This window comes from Zootoca vivipara, chromosome 2 (assembly GCF_963506605.1).
Source record: "Zootoca vivipara chromosome 2, rZooViv1.1, whole genome shotgun sequence".
NCBI classification, from domain to species: domain Eukaryota; kingdom Metazoa; phylum Chordata; class Lepidosauria; order Squamata; family Lacertidae; genus Zootoca; species Zootoca vivipara.
The window spans coordinates 29,253,291-29,272,446 of record NC_083277.1 but is presented as its reverse complement, the minus strand read 5'-3'; the positions used below and the strand labels follow the sequence as shown (position 1 = coordinate 29,272,446).

At 40.0% G+C, this 19,156-nt stretch overlaps 1 protein-coding gene across 20 annotated transcripts in view; it reads left to right on the top strand.

Annotated features, from left to right (window-relative positions):
• Positions 1–19,156, top strand: part of FOXP1 (forkhead box P1) — a 548,710-nt gene that overhangs the window by 258,978 nt on the left and 270,576 nt on the right. For 2 of the 20 annotated variants that reach the window (XM_035106656.2, XM_060271347.1), the window contains exon 1: positions 1,697–18,372. The exons of the other annotated variants lie outside the window; for them this stretch is intronic. The gene's annotated coding sequence lies outside the window, so the exon portion shown is untranslated. Of the gene's footprint in view, positions 1–1,696; positions 18,373–19,156 lie in introns of those variants that run through there. 20 annotated transcript variants of the gene reach the window in all.

Sequence of the window (19,156 nt, the reverse complement as noted above, 5' to 3'; positions counted from 1 at the left end):
TGGTTTGTTGAAACTTCCCAGTATCAACAAACTGTAGTTTAAACTAACCATGGTTTGTCACTTTTTAGATGTAATACCCCAATTGGAATTTGTTTAAAACAGGAATTGGATGCTTTTAATCTTGTAGCCTATTCGAGAAGGGGAAGCAAGCTTGGTATGCATGGGCCTCAGGGTTGAGCACATTCCTTTAAATGTTGCTAAACTATGGTTTGGGGTTGATATCCAAACTGGGTTGGTGACAGAGAGGGAGACAGATAACAGTCTATTCTGTAATAGCCGCACAATTATAAAACACTTCTTGGAATGATTTCAGAAGAATAAAAGATGTTGAAATCTTGGGAGAATTACCCCTTTTCTTGGGGAAACTAGCCTCCTGGCATCCACAAGGACTCTGTACCTGCTTCAGTGGATGAGAAAACATTTCTGATTCTCTGTTGCTGTACGTGTGTTTCTGTGTTGTCATGTGTCGTGAATAAATTTCTCGTCTGAAAATTTGGAATACTCATATGCACACTTTCTAGCTGTCTGCAGTTGTGATGAGGGACTATTGCAGATATTAAGAGAAAGCCCGTGGCAGGGAATATTCCGTGAGCTCAAATTTATTCCTGGTTGTTCTGTGTCAGCGTGTCTGATTATTCAAAATGCTGTACATTTCTTGAGTGATTCTTCTATGGGCTGTACTTCTGTTTTTATAAAACTAAGTGATTTTGATCTCTTCTCTATAGATTGGAAGTACTGGGGAATCTCATCTGGTCAGTGCTGGTGGACTGTCCGGCTCTAATGGATAAAATCCTAGGGCTTCTCTATTGGAACTCATGAATTTATCAGACAGTTTTCTATTAGGTTTCTATTAGGTTTCCCTTAGAGTCTAACTAGATACATTACTGGCGACATGATTCCAGCATGTCCAAGGCATTAGTGGTGACATGATGCCAGCTTGTCCCAGACACTAATAGATTTGAACTTGCTTCTGTTTAGACATCACTGGGAAACCATTTTCTGCACATGATCCACAAAAACCTTTTCACATGTAGTTTCTATTTAAAAAAATATTTTGTGCGTACACTCCTGTTTGAAATAAAAAGGTTTAATTATCTACAAGGAGATGGGATACGTTCTATTTTATACTAGTATGTATATACACCAGCAGCTACTAAGGTATGCTCACTTAAAAAGGACAGTGTACCTTTAGGTTTTGCACGCACGCTTGTACACACACACACACACACACAAAATAAATGGAGAAAATGAGCAAACAAGATTATTCCTGCTTCTGTTTGCTTCTGTACTGCTCATACAGCACCACGAACTTTGCCACTAACCCTGAGTGTACTTACATAATCTGAGCATTGGCTACAACAGTGTTTCTCAACCAGTGTGCCTCCAGATGTTTTGGGACTACAACTCCCATCATTCCTGACCACTGGTCTTGCTAGCTAGGGATGATGGGAGTTGTAGTCCCAAAACATCTGGAGGCACACTGGTTGAGAAACACTGGGCTACAAGATTAATATCTTCCTATGTTGATTTGGATATCTGTAAGACTTTGCCACATTTTTTTGAGAGGCAGGCAGACACCAGAAAAGAGCAGCTGTACTTCCTCTCCTTGCATTTCTGTGCTTCCTTTGAAGTGGGTCAGAAATGTGGTCTCCTGATGTTGGGGAGGGGGGTCAAAGAAGCATGGGGGGGTCAAAAAAGCATGGGGGAAAGTGCAATCCACTGGTGCTTTCTTTCTTGAAATATTGTATCTCAATAATTCTAATTTTGGAACTGAAGCCTTGTGGGGCTATAGCTTAGTGGTTTTGTGTGCTTAAGATCCCAGCTGGGAGAGCTAAGTGGAAGAAACTCTGCCTAAAACACCCCCCTAAAAAAACAAACACAAACCTGGTATGAGGGGGGGGGCGTGGACTGTTTTCCCTGCTTCATGTAAAGTTGTGGTTGTATGACTAATTGTTACTCCATTCTCACCATGAACAGAACTCTGAACTCTTAAAAAGTCAGTCTTTTACATCTCTGTGTTTTTTGTAGTGTTTGTGACCCTCAACAAGATTTTCTAGAAGTGCAAAGTTTTATCTTTTAAAAAGGCACAGTGACCTTCATAGTGTAGCAAATTTACATTACAACTATATTTGTAAAGTGTCCAATTTTCTCGTTTTCCTTTAATAGAATAATATCTATTAACTATGATTTTTTTTGTCTGTAGCAATATGCTGATGATATATGTGTATGTTTTCTGATGTCAAAGTAGTTTGACTGGAATGACGACAGAATGACCTGGGGTAAAAATTCTACTGTTAATATGGTGACTATTTGAGTACCAGTTCAATATGAATATGAATCAAATTCAGCCTATTGGGGGCTAAGAAAGAAAGAAAACTGCGAAATACCTTTGCACCCTTTGTTAACAGAAGTTAGTGCCCTGCCCCATGCGGAAGCAAAGGGGTGATCTGGGACACTGCCTCTGTTTCAAACAATCATAAAAGATATTACAGATGATGACTGGGTATAAATCATTGTGTTCTGTGTAGATCACTGCTTTTGTTTTAGATTTTTCTTTAAAACATTAATGAGCATTTCAGGTCAGAAGGAGAAGGAAAAAAGTCTCTGCAAGCAGTGATCACATTTTGTAAAAATATTATTGCTTCTGCATGTGCTGCATTGGCTTGCATTTGTATTACAGGAGTATCTTTTTCCCCCCTACATTGGTATTAACAATGCAAACACTCTGAAATGCTAATAGCACTAGTAAGCTTTTAATTCCATGGAATTTATTGCTTGCTGTATTTCCATGAATTTATAACGCTTTGATTCTTAAGAGCCCCATTTAATCAATTTTGCCTGGCACAGAACATAATAAACAACTTGCGGGTGCTAAAGTGCCACATGGGGGAGGACGGCTAACAAGAAAGTTAAATGCTTCTGCCACTAGCAGTTTCTCTGCTGTATTTTTCATGAGCTGCTGCTACCAATAATGTACTTTACTAGCTTTACAGTAGTGGTTGGACACAATGACAAACTAAACAGCATTCCGGCACTGTAAACACCCAAAGCAGCACCACTTTGTGCAGCTGCAGCTTTTATGTCACCCCCTTACTTTTTAATAATAATCTCTCTCCACACTCGCTGCTCTGTATGATCTACCGGAAGGAATAGCTACTGGTGAAGCAAAAACAAAACCAAATAATAAAAAAGCAATAACAGATTCCCTTTTAAAGTGCAGCTGTTGTTTGTTTGTGCTGCTTGACCATAAAAGTACAAAAGATAGTAATAATAGGGAGGAGGAAGGGAGAAACCAGATTACCTTGTGCTATAAAGCAGAAAATACCATTTGATTTTCCAAACTGAATCAACTTTGTATAATTGTCCTTTTAATTATCCCTAGTGACCCATGAAATTTGCAAAACAGAGCATTTAGGGCTTGATTTAGTTATATGATGCACTTTGGTAATGGTCTTAGTAAGTACTGTATTGTTTAGTACTAAAGCCAAGCTGAAATTTCTCAGTGTTGTAGTGTCACTGAAAGCTCAGAGCAACCGGTGGGCCACAACCTACCGGTGAAGCAATACCACCATGCAGATATTTGGTAAAAGATTAAGAAAGGTGTCCATACAGTGGTGCCTCGCTTAACGAATGCCCTGCTTAACAAAATTTCCGCTTAACAAAAGGATTTTTCAAGCGGAGGTTGCCTCGCTAGACGAATTCATTTTATGAAAAATTTGTCTAGCGAATCGCGGTTTCCCATAGGAATGCATTGAAATTCAATTAATGCGTTCCTATGGGCAAAAAAAAAATAAAATTTTTTTCAATGCATTCCTATGGGATTCGCTAGACGAATTTTCCATTATAAGAAAAGACCCGTGGAACGAATTAAATTTGTCTAGCGAGGCACCACTGTATATGCATGCTTGGGTTAAAAAGTAGGTACTGAGTCCGAAAAGGCTGAAGATACCTGGCCATAGCGGACTCAGTAGTCAGGGATCTAGAACTTTATTTTCTCTCTAAAACTAAGAACAGAACAGCAACAGGAAACGCCTGACTCCACCCAGATATAACCTAAATACAGTGCCATCTAGTGACTAAGCTATATGATGACACTGTCCATACATCTATTAAAGCTGGTTCTACAAAGCTAGTTCTAACTCAGGTGTCAGCAAACTTTTCCAGCCGTGGGCCGTTCCACCGTCCCTCAGACCATGTGGTGGTGGGGGATGAACGAATGTCTATGCCCCACAAATAACCCAGAGATGCATTTTAAATAAAAGGACACATTCTACTCATGTAAAAACACACTGATTCCCGTACCCATCCGTAGGCTGGATTGAGAAGGCGATTGGGCCGCATCCGGCCCATGGGCCTTAGGTTGTCTACCCCTGTTTTAACTCAGTGATGAAAATGCAGAGCTTGCAAGTGAAGATGTCTCTTCCAGGTTTGCTTTTCAGGGATGAATTTGCACCCCACCCCACCCCATCTGTCCAGTGAACAAGTGATTTGTAGTATTTCCTAGATAGATTCAGATTGCAGAAATAAAATGTTTGATGAGTAGTTTTCTCAGTTTCTGGGTTTTTGGAAGAAAAATATGCTATATCTCTGCAAGTTAATAAATCACTTTAGTATGTGGTTTGGATGTTAATTACAACATGAGGTTGCAAGAAAACTGTATTTCCAAGAAAACTATTCCAAGCTTAAATCAGGAGCTCACTGGAAGTCCAAAATGCCCATTACCTGAAAAGCTGAAACCAAACATATAAAGTATACACTGCAGTTTTGAAGCTGCTCTTCTCTGTCCATGTGAAAATAAACTTGAATTCTCACCTCAGAAGCAAATAAGAGAAGGTGAAATTTGCTGAAAGATAGTTTTACTCCTTTCTAAAATTGGAAACACAAAGTGGAAGGTTAATAAGAAGAAAACCCTCTGAAGCTAGTGGTTAGGCTAACATTTAGCCTCCCAACTGAGGAGGGATGAAGGAGCTGAGCCAAAACAATCACAAAGAAACCAATCAGATCACTGTAGGCATTCTTGTTTTCAAAGTTGGTAGGAAATGGTTTTCTAAGAAAAATTGAATTGATGTTCTTTCTTTCCCTTTAGGAGCCAGTTTTTCTGATCTCCAGTTAAGATGATAAACCTATACTGGACTCTAATTTCTGGTCTACAACTCAACAGTATTTTTATATATGTTGTCAGTTTCTATTTCTGCTGCACAACTGCATAGCAGTAGTGATGGCAGTTATTTAAAATATCACACACACACACCCGATTCATCCCCCTCCCCTTTTTCTTTAAGGTGCATCAGATGATCTTTTTGGAGAGAGGAAAAAGTTTATATTTGTGGATGGACTTGCCTCCTTGTATGTATTTGTAGCTCTCTGTACATTTAGTGTGGTAGCTAGCATGAATTGTGATATGTGACTATAACAAGAGTGGAGCATGCCACAGAGTGTTTTATTCTGTTTCTGTTTGAAGTGGAATGAAGTTGTCCAATTGGTCACAGGCTGTGATTTGCCAATCAGTTACCCCGACTCCTCATAGAACAAGTGAATCTTTCCTAGCAAGGCTTGTATTAATCTGATGCTTGAATGCATACAAAAGTATATATAAACAGATATTGTCTTTGAATTTTGCAGTGTTCAAGACACTTTAAGCACTGTTTTGCAAATAAATTAAAACAGATGTGGTAGTAACACCTTTTAAATAAAATGGCCCAACGAGCTCATTGGGAATATAATACTGTGTAAACGTCATTACACTTAATGTGGTTTCTTTCAATGTGTATTGATATCAACGATTATTAATAGTAAAGCTTTCTTACCAGTCTGTTTCCTGCTCCCACTGATTTGACATGTCTGAAGCAAGTTTTGTAAGCTGCCTTGAGGTCACTTAGTGCATGCCAGTGGAGCATAATAGACCAAATCGCTTTAGCATTGAGCACATGTCGATGGGTGCATATGCACACATGTGCATGTGTATGCATACACAACGTTGTGTTGTTACCAATTTTAGATATTATACAGAGGTTGTGAAAAGTCTATTAAGGGTGGAAGGGGAGATAGTGGCCACAATATCACAGGAGATATTCTCAAAGGGCAGTAAGTCTTAAGTCATTATGTCCTGTGTAAGCTGGTTCAGCACAGAAGGAGCCTGTGGGACTTAATACCTTTCAGAGCAGAATTTATGTGTTGCAAGATGACCCAGCACTGCCGATACAGATGCTGGTATACAACGATGCATCAGTCTAATTAATATTATCTTACACACTTATTGCCTGGGTTGTAATCTAGACAAAGTTGAAATCAATGAAACTTACAAATGCTTAACCTTGGCTGAATCATGCCCACAGTTCTTGCATGTGTTATTCCTTGGCATAAAGTTGGTATGCCTGCCTCAGAGCTAATATTGCTTGTGAGGAAAAACCACTAAGGTAAATGCTGCCGTGAAGGGCAAGCTACTACTTCCAATTGTTTATCCTATAAGCATATTTATACAAACACTGTCGTGATGTTCTGTTTGTGATAAATATTTTTTGTCCAGTTAACTGCTTAGGGAAATATTATTGCAGAATAAGAGCCAGTTGCTCTGGAAAAACCTATTATATGCTAAATATTAATTTCATGGGAATAGGAATTTTTTTTGTGTATCGTATCACATCACATCAGGTTTTGTAAATATGCTTATAAGCAGCATAAACCAAGGTTACCTGTTTTTGTTTTTGTTTTAAATGCCCTTATAAAGTCTTATGTGATTGTGTTCTCATAACATACTGAACATTTGCTTCTTTTGGAAAAAAAGTTGGGCTGAGATGAACGTGAAACACAGTATTAAGTTCATTTTCATAAATGCTTATTGGGTGGTGTGGGAATGGCTTCGGCCAGCCGCCTAAACGAGGTGGGGGTAGCCGATGGGCCTCAAATCCTTAATTAGTTAGGGACTTTTATGTGAAGACCAGCTCTGGCAGATTGAGTAGATGAGACCCATAGTGGGCCCAATGGTCAGGAAGGCGGTTTCTGCACATTCTGTAGAGGGAAGTGAGGGGCAGATGGGGTTTGTCAGCCTTGGAAAGTAGCCCTTCTTGGAAAAGGAAAGCTCTAGTTCTAAACCCCCTCTGCCTTGCAACTGTACTCATTCATGAGAAAGGCTTCTGGAATAAACCCCGAAGAAAGATACGTACAGGCAAACCCTGTTTGTGTGCGTTCAAAGAATGTGTGTGCGTTCAAAGACCAGTGGGCCTTTTTCAGACCCAGAAGAGGATGTAATGGGGCAACATGGGCTTATGCACACTCTGTCACCATGCGCTATGAACTGGAATGCAACCCTGATGCAAATTGGGGGTTGCCTGTAGTCACTGCCTTGCAGGACATCTTTGGGCGCCTTTTACTCCTCCTCCTGGCAACTCCTGTAACCAGGCTACTGCCAAACGTATTGCTCTGCTTTCCTTTGGACCACACCAGCAAGGTCGAGACGTGGGTCTTGTTGTCTGGGCAGCCCAGGACCTCCATACACACTGCCCAGACTTGCACCCCCGGGGAAGCTAACACTGCAGTTTGACTTCACACCCGTAGGGGTGCTCCTGAGATAGACAGATGCCAACAGCAACAATTGGGTGGTGAATAAAGTTGTCATTTCTGTCTGCTTTGAAGTGTTTTCTTACAAGCAGAAATTCAGCAAGTTCAGTTTCCCCCAAAATAGATGTGTACTGATGGGGAAGCTCCTTTGACACAGGTAATATAGCACTAACTTCAAATAATTAACAGTGCTTTCACTTGTGTCCCTTCACTTGTGTTAACTTCTACCTAATTTTAAATTGCCTGCTGGACTTTAAGACTCTTATGATGGAGTTCATGGTATCAGATGTCTTGGGTCACACTTCTCTAGAAGTGTTTTCTTTTATACACTTTAGTTAAGTGAGACCTATGATACTGAGTCAAATTGATTTCTAAATAAAAATTACCTCAAGCTCCCTGTCTCCATGTTCAGCCCTCCATCTTTCTTTTAAGGAGGCTTATAAGTGCATTAAAGCAGTAAAAAATGTTAGAACAATTGTTAAAATACAGTAAAACCAACAGCCATCAAAGCAGATTGAAAGCCGGAAATAGTAGGGCTGCACTATTATGAAGTACAAGCTGCCTGTTCATAAACGGTGTCTCCCCGGTTGGGGTGGAGTGGGGAATATTGCACTGTTTATGAAAGGGAAGCACCATGGTGGAACTTGAGTTGGCAACCAATTCTGTGGGCTTGGAGCTTCTCTTCTCTGCTTCATTCCTCAGTTCCTTGACAGACGGAACGTCAAGCATTGGCTGCCCAGATGATTTTAGCACACGTAGAGGACTTAATGTGGACTCTCAGAATGTGCAAAGCTCAGAATATAAGTTTAACAAGCCAACCACAGCATTTTGAAGCACGTCTGGGAACTTAAGAGCCGCTTGTCATTGAGCTGTTGGTAGAAATAATGCTCTTGTTTGAGAGACAGTGAAGTCCAAATGTCATATTGGACTTGTACTAAATTAGGGGACTCTGTGCTTTTTAAAGAAAGAACAATAATTACTTGGAAGGCCTGTTGGAACAAAGATTAAGACAAAGCAATTATATAACAGAAGACCAAGGCACAATATTAGAAATGCACAGTTGAATCTTGAATCCTTATGCATGCTGCAGAAAAATTCTTTTTATGATCTGGGTAGAGAGATTTGTTGTTCACCATATTTTAGTGTGCTGTATTTCAGCTTGCCTGTTTATTAGAATCTATCTCTCTTCCCAGTTATGGGCTATGCAAACGTAAAAGTTTACATGTAAGCCTATTCCTTTCGGAATGTCTTGTCCTAGCAGTACCATTGGCTGTTTAATCCAGAGCAAGTTCCAGCTTGTTCTATCCTGTAATATGAAGGGCAGGGTGAAAGGTGGTGATGGCAAAATGATGCTTTTACTTTCCCTCCACTTTTCACTTCCCCTTTTGAATGCAGTATTTTTTATGTGAACCCACATCTGGGACCATACATTAAACTTGTGCAGCTGGACAACATAACTGCAAATTCTATTACAGTTCCTGTGATGAATGCAACTTGTGTGCGCTTGCTGCTGTTTTTGAACATTTCTGTCCTGCCTTTTGGTCTGCACCCTTGTGCAAATTAATGGAAACAAACAATGTAGTTTATTGTACAAAACTCACAAATACATGTACAAAACTCACATATACGTACTTTAGTAATGCATATGACCTCTGCTATTTTTAAGCAGCATTTGAACACGGTTTGGCATGGAGTCTACTAGTTTCAAACAGTCACTGTTGATTTTCGGATCCCTGTACCACACTTGAATCAGCACCTGAATGAGCTTCTCCATAGTCTTACAGTCCATAGCACGGATGTGACTTTTGGATATAGCCCACTAATTCTCAATAGGACTTACGTCCGGGGAATTCCCTGGCCAATCAAGTAGCTGTATTTGCTGCTCTGTCCTGAATTTCTTCACCACTTTCGATGTGTAACAGGGGGCTAGGTCCTGCTGCAATATCACAGTACCGTCAGGATACCTCTTTTCCAGCTCTGGAATAACTCTCTTTCATAGAACCTCAATATATTGTGGCGAGCACATCATTTCTTCTGTTGACTGCAGGCTTCCGACAGCATAATGATCAACTTACTTTTCGTGTTTGTTTTGAGTAGAGAATTATGAATAAGATAGAAAACATGCTTTGTTTCAATTAATTTGCACAAGGGTGCACAAGGAGAACCTCCTGATTACTTTTGACTTTTTGCACTCAGTTCTTCACCTCTGTCTTCTACATGCTAGATGAAGATTTAACAATCTATAATTGTGAAACCATAGATCCATGGTGGAGGAAAGTTTCAAAATATATTGATGTTGTTTTAGGGGAAATATTGTATGTTTAGGCCAGGTATTTCTCTTTGCTTGGGGCACTCAACTCTGAGAGAGGGCTGTAACAAGATTGCAGGAGTGGTCACGGTAATCAAGTGGTTAATGATGGCAGCACAAAAAGCCAAAACTCTATATGTTCTTGTATAATGCAGTTAACTGATCTGGAAGAGGAGAAAAGAACTGGCCTTTTTAAGAGACAAAAAGAAACTTGTGATACTATCTGGAATACATTTCTAGAAAATGTTGTGATTATCTTAGGGAATTTCTTCCAGTCTTCTTAATTAAGCCTTTTCTCTTTTTATTCTACATCTCCACTTTTTCTTCCTTCCTGTTTTTTATTCACTAAAAGCATGTGTCCTATGCTACTAAAAGTACAGTCACGGAGTATGCATTTACTAAATATAGCATCCAAACAAGGCAGTTGTTTAGGAGAGGGAAGGAGAGCGGGATGGGAGATGATTGGTTTGTTGTGACTGATATTACTTACTTTTCTGTTACAACTTGGCAGCGGTTCCCTTGCTGCGAGAAGCCAAGTTACAGGGAACCAGGCAAAGGGCCTTCTCGGTAGTGGCAACCGCCCTGTGGAACGCCCTCCCACCAGATGTCAAAGAGAAAAACAACTACCAGACTTTTAGAAGACATCTGAAGGCAGCCCTGTTTAGGGAAGCTTTTAATGTTTGACGGACTACTGTATTTTAATATTTTGTTGGAAGCCACCCAGAGTGGCTAGGGAAACCCAGCCAGATGGGTGGAGTATAAATATATTATTATTATTATTATTATTATTATTATTATTATTATTATTATCAAACTTCACAACTCCACTATGGAAGTTTACTTCCTATTTGTCACACTCTGTCGTAGACTGATTATTTTCATTTACAGACGGGGTACCTGAGTCACAGTGCATGACTCAATGCAAGGCCAAATGAGTTTTTCAGAGGAAGCTCACATAGAATAGGGAAGACATCAGCTCTTAAGAGTTCATTCAAAAGTACCCAGCAAAATAAACTGGATAGAAGTTAGTTTATCTGCCAAAGAAACATGAAGGACTAAGTCAACCCTGATGGGATCTGAGGTTCCAGCCAATCAAGGTATTTAAAACCTGATGCCTACTCCTAAGCCTTCCCCTGAAGCTTTCCTTGCTGCATAAGATACGAAGGAAATCTCCAGTCCTGCAAACTGATATTAAATTGGATACTCTTTCACCCTTCCTTGATAAGGTACAGCAACGAAAGATGCAGGGAAATTGAAAGCGGCTGTGAAGAAGAAAAAAACCATGTATTTGAATCTACCATAAAAATGGTTAAGATAGGAAGGAGGATTTTCAACACTGGTAGCAATAGCTTCATTGACATGTTGCTGAAAATATAACTCTTTATTTCATATCCCTGCATACTTTTACTTGTGAATAAAAATTGTTGATGGATGTATTTGCTTGTTCCACTTGCTTACAAATACCATTGCTATTCAGATACAGTATGTGGATTTTCAAAACATGGCTGCTGTGAAGTGTGCCATGGCACATCACATAGTTCTTTCCTCATTACCCCATGGAATACTTGCATGTTGGAATGGAAACACTTTGCACAACGAGAGATAACTTCATTACGGACTCTTTCTTCAATAGTGTTCTGGAGCAGGATGACAGAAAAAACACCTCATGCAAGTCATTTCAAGGGACATTCATTTGATATAGGTAACAGATACCTGAGAATAACCACCTGAATGAAATATCCAATTACCATGTGCAGTAAAAAATGTAACTGATGTGTGGGACACTCTCAAATCACAAACATGTTCACAGCAGCCGATAGAAAACAGCACACAGAGGGGTAGTTTCTTTATAATGCTTAGATCTTAAAAGCACAACAATCTTTAACATCTTCATGCTAAAAATAAACTACTGTATTCTGGAGTGAATGACGCTTTGTGATAGGTTTGTTCTTACCCTACTCATGTCCCTAAAACAAGAAGTTTGCTTGTACAATTCTGTGCTGATACGTGTTTATTTATTTTTAGCCTGTTTGCTGCTAACTATGGCTATGTTCGCCCAGACAGTTGCTTAAAGGTTTAATAAGGTAGTGAACACTTTTCTGTTTTAAGATAGGGAGGTAAAGCTAAGAGGGAATGGAACTTTTGCAGCTGCTCCTGAACTTTGTTTCTGAGATGCTTCTAGTATTGCTGTTAATGTGTTCTGGTGTTTACCTTGACACAATTGGTGTGAAAGGGCTTTGAACACACTTAGAAAAGTTGGAAATTTTTCTCAGCATAGAGAAACAGTGATAGCAAATCATCAGCTGCTGATTTCTCCCTGCCATGCAGCTAAAGGCTCTGTCCTTTAAAACAAATGGCACCACGTTAGGCAGATTTCCAGTCTAGCTAGGGAACTCAGGCTGGTGAAGAAGAGTAAGGCTTGAGACAGCGTGGAGAATTTTGGCCTGATGATCCAAGGTGGTTTGAATTTTTTTGATACAAAGATTCATGCAATGGGTGGCACATCTGTGTTATCAGGGGACATTATTTCAATGCACTGCAGTTGAGTTTGCTATGGAGAATCCTTTACACTGGTGAAAACATTAGTAGAGTGGGTGATGATTATCTATTGCTTCTCACAAAACCCCATAAGGCAGTATTTTATTGCTGTTTTTTCTTTAAATCATACAAAAGTAGGGAACTTGAGATGACAAAGAGTTGTAGAATAAGTTGCCATCATGTTCAAACCACTTGGCTCTTTATAGCTTGTATCCTAGATTCTCTACCCTAAGTGAAGGGTAAATCTCTCATCATAGCTGGGGACTTAGTGTGGATAATAAGAGTCCCATGATATTGGGGAATAAGGATATTTACTGTATTGTTCTTCCATTGATGGACCTTGTTCTCCATAGTTGTGTGGAACTGGTAGAGTGTTGAGCATGTTGTGTATGCCACTTGGCAATTAATAGCTGTGACTAATCAGGTGAAAGGCCATTTTAGCAAACTATATTTCATATTTTAGTATGAAATACAGTATTACCTTTTCATCTTTTTCTAATATTGCTTTCCAATTCATTTAAAACACTTACCTTTCTTGATTCTGTGAGATGGTCAGACAGCAGACTGAAATAAATCAATAATAAATGGTGAGCAAAGAGAACTGCTCATGTGAAATATATTTTTTAAAGGAATTAAGTTAACATATGGTCAGCTGAGTGGTGCAGTTGGTTAATTGATTAATTAGATTTTCACGGCTAGAGCCCAAGCTTCAAAAATGGTTCGAGTAATGAGGGTAAAAGGTTTTGGTTTCTTCTGTGTGCCAAGTGGAGCTTTGTCCTCTTCACAAAACAAAAAAGAACAGCATTGAACTAAGAACTTTTTGTAAAAAAAACAAAAAAAAAATAGTTAGACATTCACCATTATTGGCAGAGTTTTGGAGAACAGTTTGTGCACTGGCTAGCTGCTTTGAGTCCACTACTTTTTTGACACACTTACCAAGGAAATAAGTTGCCTGTGTTAAAGCTGTTGATTGAAAATTCAATTCTGTTTCCTTTTTTTATATAGTGTTCTGGCTTTAAAATATGATGACGTTTTCTCTAACTTAAGCTTGACATTGACTCAGTTAATATGTTACTAGGCAATGCATTTGAGAAGGGGGCTGATGGGGGAAGAGGAAAGGAACCACCTGGGTTGTCAGAGTCCCCTGAAACATGTTTTGGGGAAGGAATTAACGTGATATAAGTTATGCATTGTGCCCTAGGGCAGAGGTTCATGGTTTCTTTACTTGAAATGCTCACTCTGGAAATGACCCTTTTAATGGCCTTTTTGCCATAGTTGATGCTGTGATAGTGAAACCACTTGAGTGGCCTGTGGTGAAAAAAGATACTGGAAGCTAGAATTCCCACTTTAGTAATTCCGTCATTAATTTTTTATGCAAAAGCAGCACTCTTTCTACCAGGCCCATATGCTTGATACATGTCTGCACAGTTCTTTAGCTTTATGTTTTTGCTGTTCTCTTACAGACCCCCTTCTGTATTGTGTGGACACATTCTTATGGCTTGTGCTGCCCTTGTATCGTTCTAATGTTCTAAGAGATACTACTCAGAGCATCATACCTACTATTATACAAATTATAATTAATTACTATGTGGAAAAGTTACTTGAAACAGAACCTACCTGGCAGCTTTCATAAAATATAGGGTGCCTAATGTAGATTAGTGCCTTCATATGGAGAATTTCCATCCCCCTGCCACAGATTCGTAGGAGGGGCACAGAACTTAGCAGAGTGTATATAAGTGGGGAGCCCTTATACACATTACAACTGCTGCCTGAGGACTATTCCATGCTGTCTCTGTGTGGCAATTGTAATATGTAACTGAGTCACATGCCTCATGATCCAGTGGGTGGGATACCTAGGGATAACATTTTTCTATTTCCGCCTGTTATGAAACCATGTGTTTTGGATTTTCAGCCCAGGGAAGTGAGATGAGACAAATTGGTGGAAATCATATGGCACACACTCTCCTATGACAAGCAGTAAGGGACACTGTGATTTATTTTCAAGGATGCCACCCATATGATTTCCTTCCTATCTGAAGAAGTGTGTTCATAGTTTGCAGGTTCTCATGGATCCATTGCCATCACTGAAGACGCAAGTGGTCTTGGTGACATGGAGTGCCTTCCAACAGGCTGGTGGTCCAACTACAAGCCTTTCTGGGAAAGGGTAGCTTGACTGCAGTTATTTATGCTCTTCTAACCTCAAGATTGGATCACAGCAGTGCACTTTACATGGAGCTGCCTTTGAAGGCTGTTTGGAAGCTTCAAATAATGCAGAATGCAGCTGCCAGAGTACTGAAAGGTTTGATGCAAGCTGCACGTAACACCAGTTTTGTCACAGCTGGATTAGGTGACTAGAGCTCAATTCAAAGTACTGGCTTTTACCTGTAAAGCTCCTTGTGGCTCAGAACCCAAATAACTGCTGGAGCATCAGCCTTCCCTAACCCTTATGGCTCCATCTGAGGTTCTTTTTTCTGGGTTCCTTCTTTCAGGGATGGTTGGAGGAGGATGAAAGGGGAGATGGCCCTTTTAAGCTGCGGCTCCACTTTTGTGGAACACACTCCCCAGTGAGGTCTTCCTGGAATCCTTGTTGACATCTTTTCAGCTCCAGATAAAATGACCTTTCCTGTAGTCTTTTCGACTGTGCTAGTGGTGTTTGCTGTTTGTTGTGCTGCTGAAGCTATTTGTTGTTGTTATTAGAGGTTACTGGTGGATCTTTATGGACTTCCTGTGTTTTTATTATAATGTATTTTACCTATACCTATGCTATTAAATATATTGTATGTCCCTTGGAGACCCAAGCTGATACGTCCACCTGGCTGCTGGCGCTGCTGACACTTGCCTCCTTAGCCTCAACTGCGATTCCAGATTGTGCATTCAAAAATGTAGTATATGGAATGCCGGTGCAAAATGCTGCTTCATATTTTTTAGTTTTTTCATCGCCTTTCCTATTAAGTTAATACACATATTTTTATTGCAATGGAGAAACTTCCTTTTTTTTCACTGACTCAATTTTTTAAAATTGCATGATTATCTAATATTGTAAAGAATGTTTTTCATACTATTGGCTGAACTTTTCTCTATGGGCTGGGAGCAAAGCTGCCCTTGCACTAGCAGAAAAAGCACCTTCTCTTCATGGAATGGTTTTTCCCAATTAACAGAAGAGTGTGGCATGAAAAAAGTGAGCCCCAGATCCAGAGCAATTCCTAGGTGTGTGCAAGCCCTTGTGTGGCACTTTGGACAAGATAATTCTCAGTATATTTTTATGGAGCACTTCGCTTCATACAATACAGCAGCCAGTCCTGCTTCTTATCCTGATGCATTCATAGCAGTCTCCCATTTGCTTTTCCACAAGAATTCATGGAACAGCACTAGTGCATTTTCTCCTTCTATTCACGTTTCTTTGGATCCCAGCCCATTTGTTTTAAATATTGAATTTCCACCCCCCCCTCCCAGATCCCATTGCTAAGATTCATTGAACTGTTTCGCTGTAGGTATGCATGTATGTGTGTACGTGTGTGTGATATATGTATATAATTGAAACAAATAAATCCAATAAAATACTTTTCGCATGAGCAGAATGGAAGAGCAGGAGCTCCACAATAATAATAACAACAATGATGATGATGATAATATAGATAAAATCATTTTGTATTTGAATATATTGATGTATTATTTACCCCAACTGTAAAATTGAGCATTGTGCTAATGCATTTTATACGGATCGTGCTGCTCGATGAAATGGCTAATTTATTTTAGCATATACATAAATAGCTAGCAGTTTTCACCAGGACAAGCTAATGAAAATGATGTTATGAAATTGTCTATAGTATGAGGAGTGATGGAGTCAAGTTTATTATTGGTTGAGTACTAGGACGTTAGTGAACTGGCCATCGTGTCTTTGAACTTTTGAACTGCTAGTTGTTTGTGTGATTCATTGATTTTGATATCTCCTTGTGTTAACTTGTCTTTTTATTCCTTTATATATCCATCCATCCATCGATTTATTTATTTATTTATCTATCTATCTAGTTCTTGCATGCAAGGCAGTACAGAGAGAGAAACACAGGGTCTCAAATCCCTGAAAATTCAGTTGCTTGGAGAGAACTGGAGGCAGGTTTTAAAAGAACTCTGTACCAAAATTCTGGTTCAAGGTTCCATAACAAGAAAAGGGAGAATTAGTTTGAAGAGGCTTGACCTTGCAGGTGTCTGCTGTATTTGTGTATTCTCTCTCTCTCCCCCCCCCCCCAAGATCAGTTTGCTCATCCTACCCCTCCTGCCTCTCTACCCCCTGCTTCACTTCTCCACTCCTTCTCAAGTCCCAACCTCCCTTATCTCCCTGGTGCCTGAAACACTGGGGGGGGGGGGCTCATTGAACCCTTTTGTCAGCTTCTTTTCCAGAGAATGTCTGCTTTGTTTCTCATTGTCTGATGACTTATGCTGACTGGTAATGCTACAAAATACTTTTAAAGGACCTGACCTCCTGTCATGTCTTCCTGGAAGGGTAACTGCTCCAGGCATCCTGCTTAGGTTGGGAGAAGACATGGAAACTCACTTGTTTCTACATGTGTGTGTTCTCCACTCTCCCTCTCTCCCCCCCCCCCCCACCGCCCTGACTTCAAATATGTAGATTTTATACTCAGCTTGCACCTCTAGATGCTAATCTCTTAGGCTGCAGTCTTGTGCCCTGTTCGATTGATTTCCTGGTCTTTCACGATTTCCAGAACTTAAGTGCTGTCTGTACATAAGTGTGACTGATGTCAGTGGAACATAACTCTCACATAAGAAGGCACAGGTTTGCAGCCTTCATGTGGGGAGAGTCTGCTTTTTTTCTGATCCCGGCAACTTACTTTGTAAGTGACATTGTGGTTTTGAAATAGCAATTGGTGTAAAAAGTCTGTCTTTTTTAGAATGCGTTCTTTTTTGTGTGTTGGGGTGGTGGTGGGTTGTTTCTGGAGGAGCTGCTCGCCTGTCAAATGCTTAGTAGTGCTGCTTCTAATTAAACAACTTGACACCTGCCTTTACTGTTCCGAACAAAACGCTTTTAGCATGGAGAGTTAGCAGACTTGCATGTGCTTGCCCAACTCACACATCTAGTAAAGGTGAGGCAGTTCAGTGGATATGCTTGGACTCTAACTAGCACCTTTAGTTTGTGCCTTTTAAAAAGATATTCATTGTTAAACAACTGCATTTAATGTTCTTTATCCTGCTTAATAATTCTGTCGGGACTTTCAAAAATACTGGTTGTGCATCGTAACAATTAAGTTGCCATGCCTCTTAGTGGGCTGCTTAAAGCTTTTCTTTTTTTCCTCTTGTCATTAAAAATAATAATAAAGATTTTTTTTTGGGGGGGGGGCCTTTTAGAAAGAAGTTTGGAAGCTGGAAATGCTTGTTTCTTCCCATTACCTCCCCACTCCCTCTTTTTTGTTTTCATTAAAAGAAGGCCTGTTTGAACTAGAGCACAAAACTAGTGGGAACGGCTAAAAACAGGGCTGACACCAACACTATTAGCCGAAAGAGAGAGAGAGAAATTCCATTTCTTTGCAACTATGTTATTGTTTACTTTACCATACACATCCTAATATGGTTAGCTCCCTGTCAAAGCGGCCGAGCCAGGGGCTGAGGGGCCCCCTCAGGGAGAAGCTTCTAACTGCTTCACAGACAATAAGAAACAAACGGCACAACTCCACAAAAGGCTTCCCGGAAAATAAGTGTCAAGTAAATCTTAAAGAACTCTGCCTCCTGACACACAGCTCTGTGTATGTAAACCTGCTTTATGCCACCATGCAGCCCAAGCTGAGATGCGTCTGTTTGGAAATATGACTCACTGTGGGTCTTTTCCTTTTCTTTCTTTGGGTTTTCTTTCTTTTAAATTAATTTTTGAAAGCTGTGGATTGACCCCTTGAAACCTATCTTTTGCATGCGCCTTCCATGAGCATTGTTTGCCGGAGCCTTTTACTAGGAACATTAAGGTAAGAATGTCGATTTAGCCCGGGACGTTTGTCACTCAAACTAAGAATGATACAGACGCTGCTTTGAAGCAAAACAAAACAAAAAAGCAAAGCTCCCCCCCCCCCACAATATTCTGCCTTAGGTGTCTCAGACCTTCGTCCAAAGAGAGGTGTGTTGTTTCTCTTGATTTTCATGCCTACGTCCTTTTAAAATGCCACTAGTTGTGGAGGCTGCCGGAGTCAGAGGTGCACTCAGTCCTGTATAAACAGTGCCACAGATGCAAATGCGTTGCTGAGACCAATTGTCAGCTAGACCAATTTCTTTTAGAGGCTTTTCTGTTATTTCTTCCTTCACCGTCATCTTCTCCACTTGTGATTACTCTCTGAACCACCCTTGGCTCTCCCAAAATCTTTGCAGTCTTGAGGCTTGCCAGTTATTATCTGCAGGACCAGAACAAAGGTAGGCTGTTAAACTCTGTGCTCCGGGGGAGGGACAAGTTATTTTTGGAGGATTGTCTTCCTAGTGCATGACTGGCTGACCTAAAAGGCGGGCGGGCGGGGGGGGGGGAGAGATCCTCCTCAGAGTGTAGGAAAGAGTAAGCGTGCACTGATTCAAGAAGCTTTTTATAGTGGAGCCTATTTCTATACAATTAAAGAAGCAATGTCCTTTTAAAACAAAGTATTTTTTTAAAAAAAATATGATGTTCCAGCAAATCCACACTGGTAAATATGTACATATTTTAATATGTGTATTTTATTTCTTTAATAAAGAAGGCAGGGTTGTGTAAAACACAATTATTCTTTT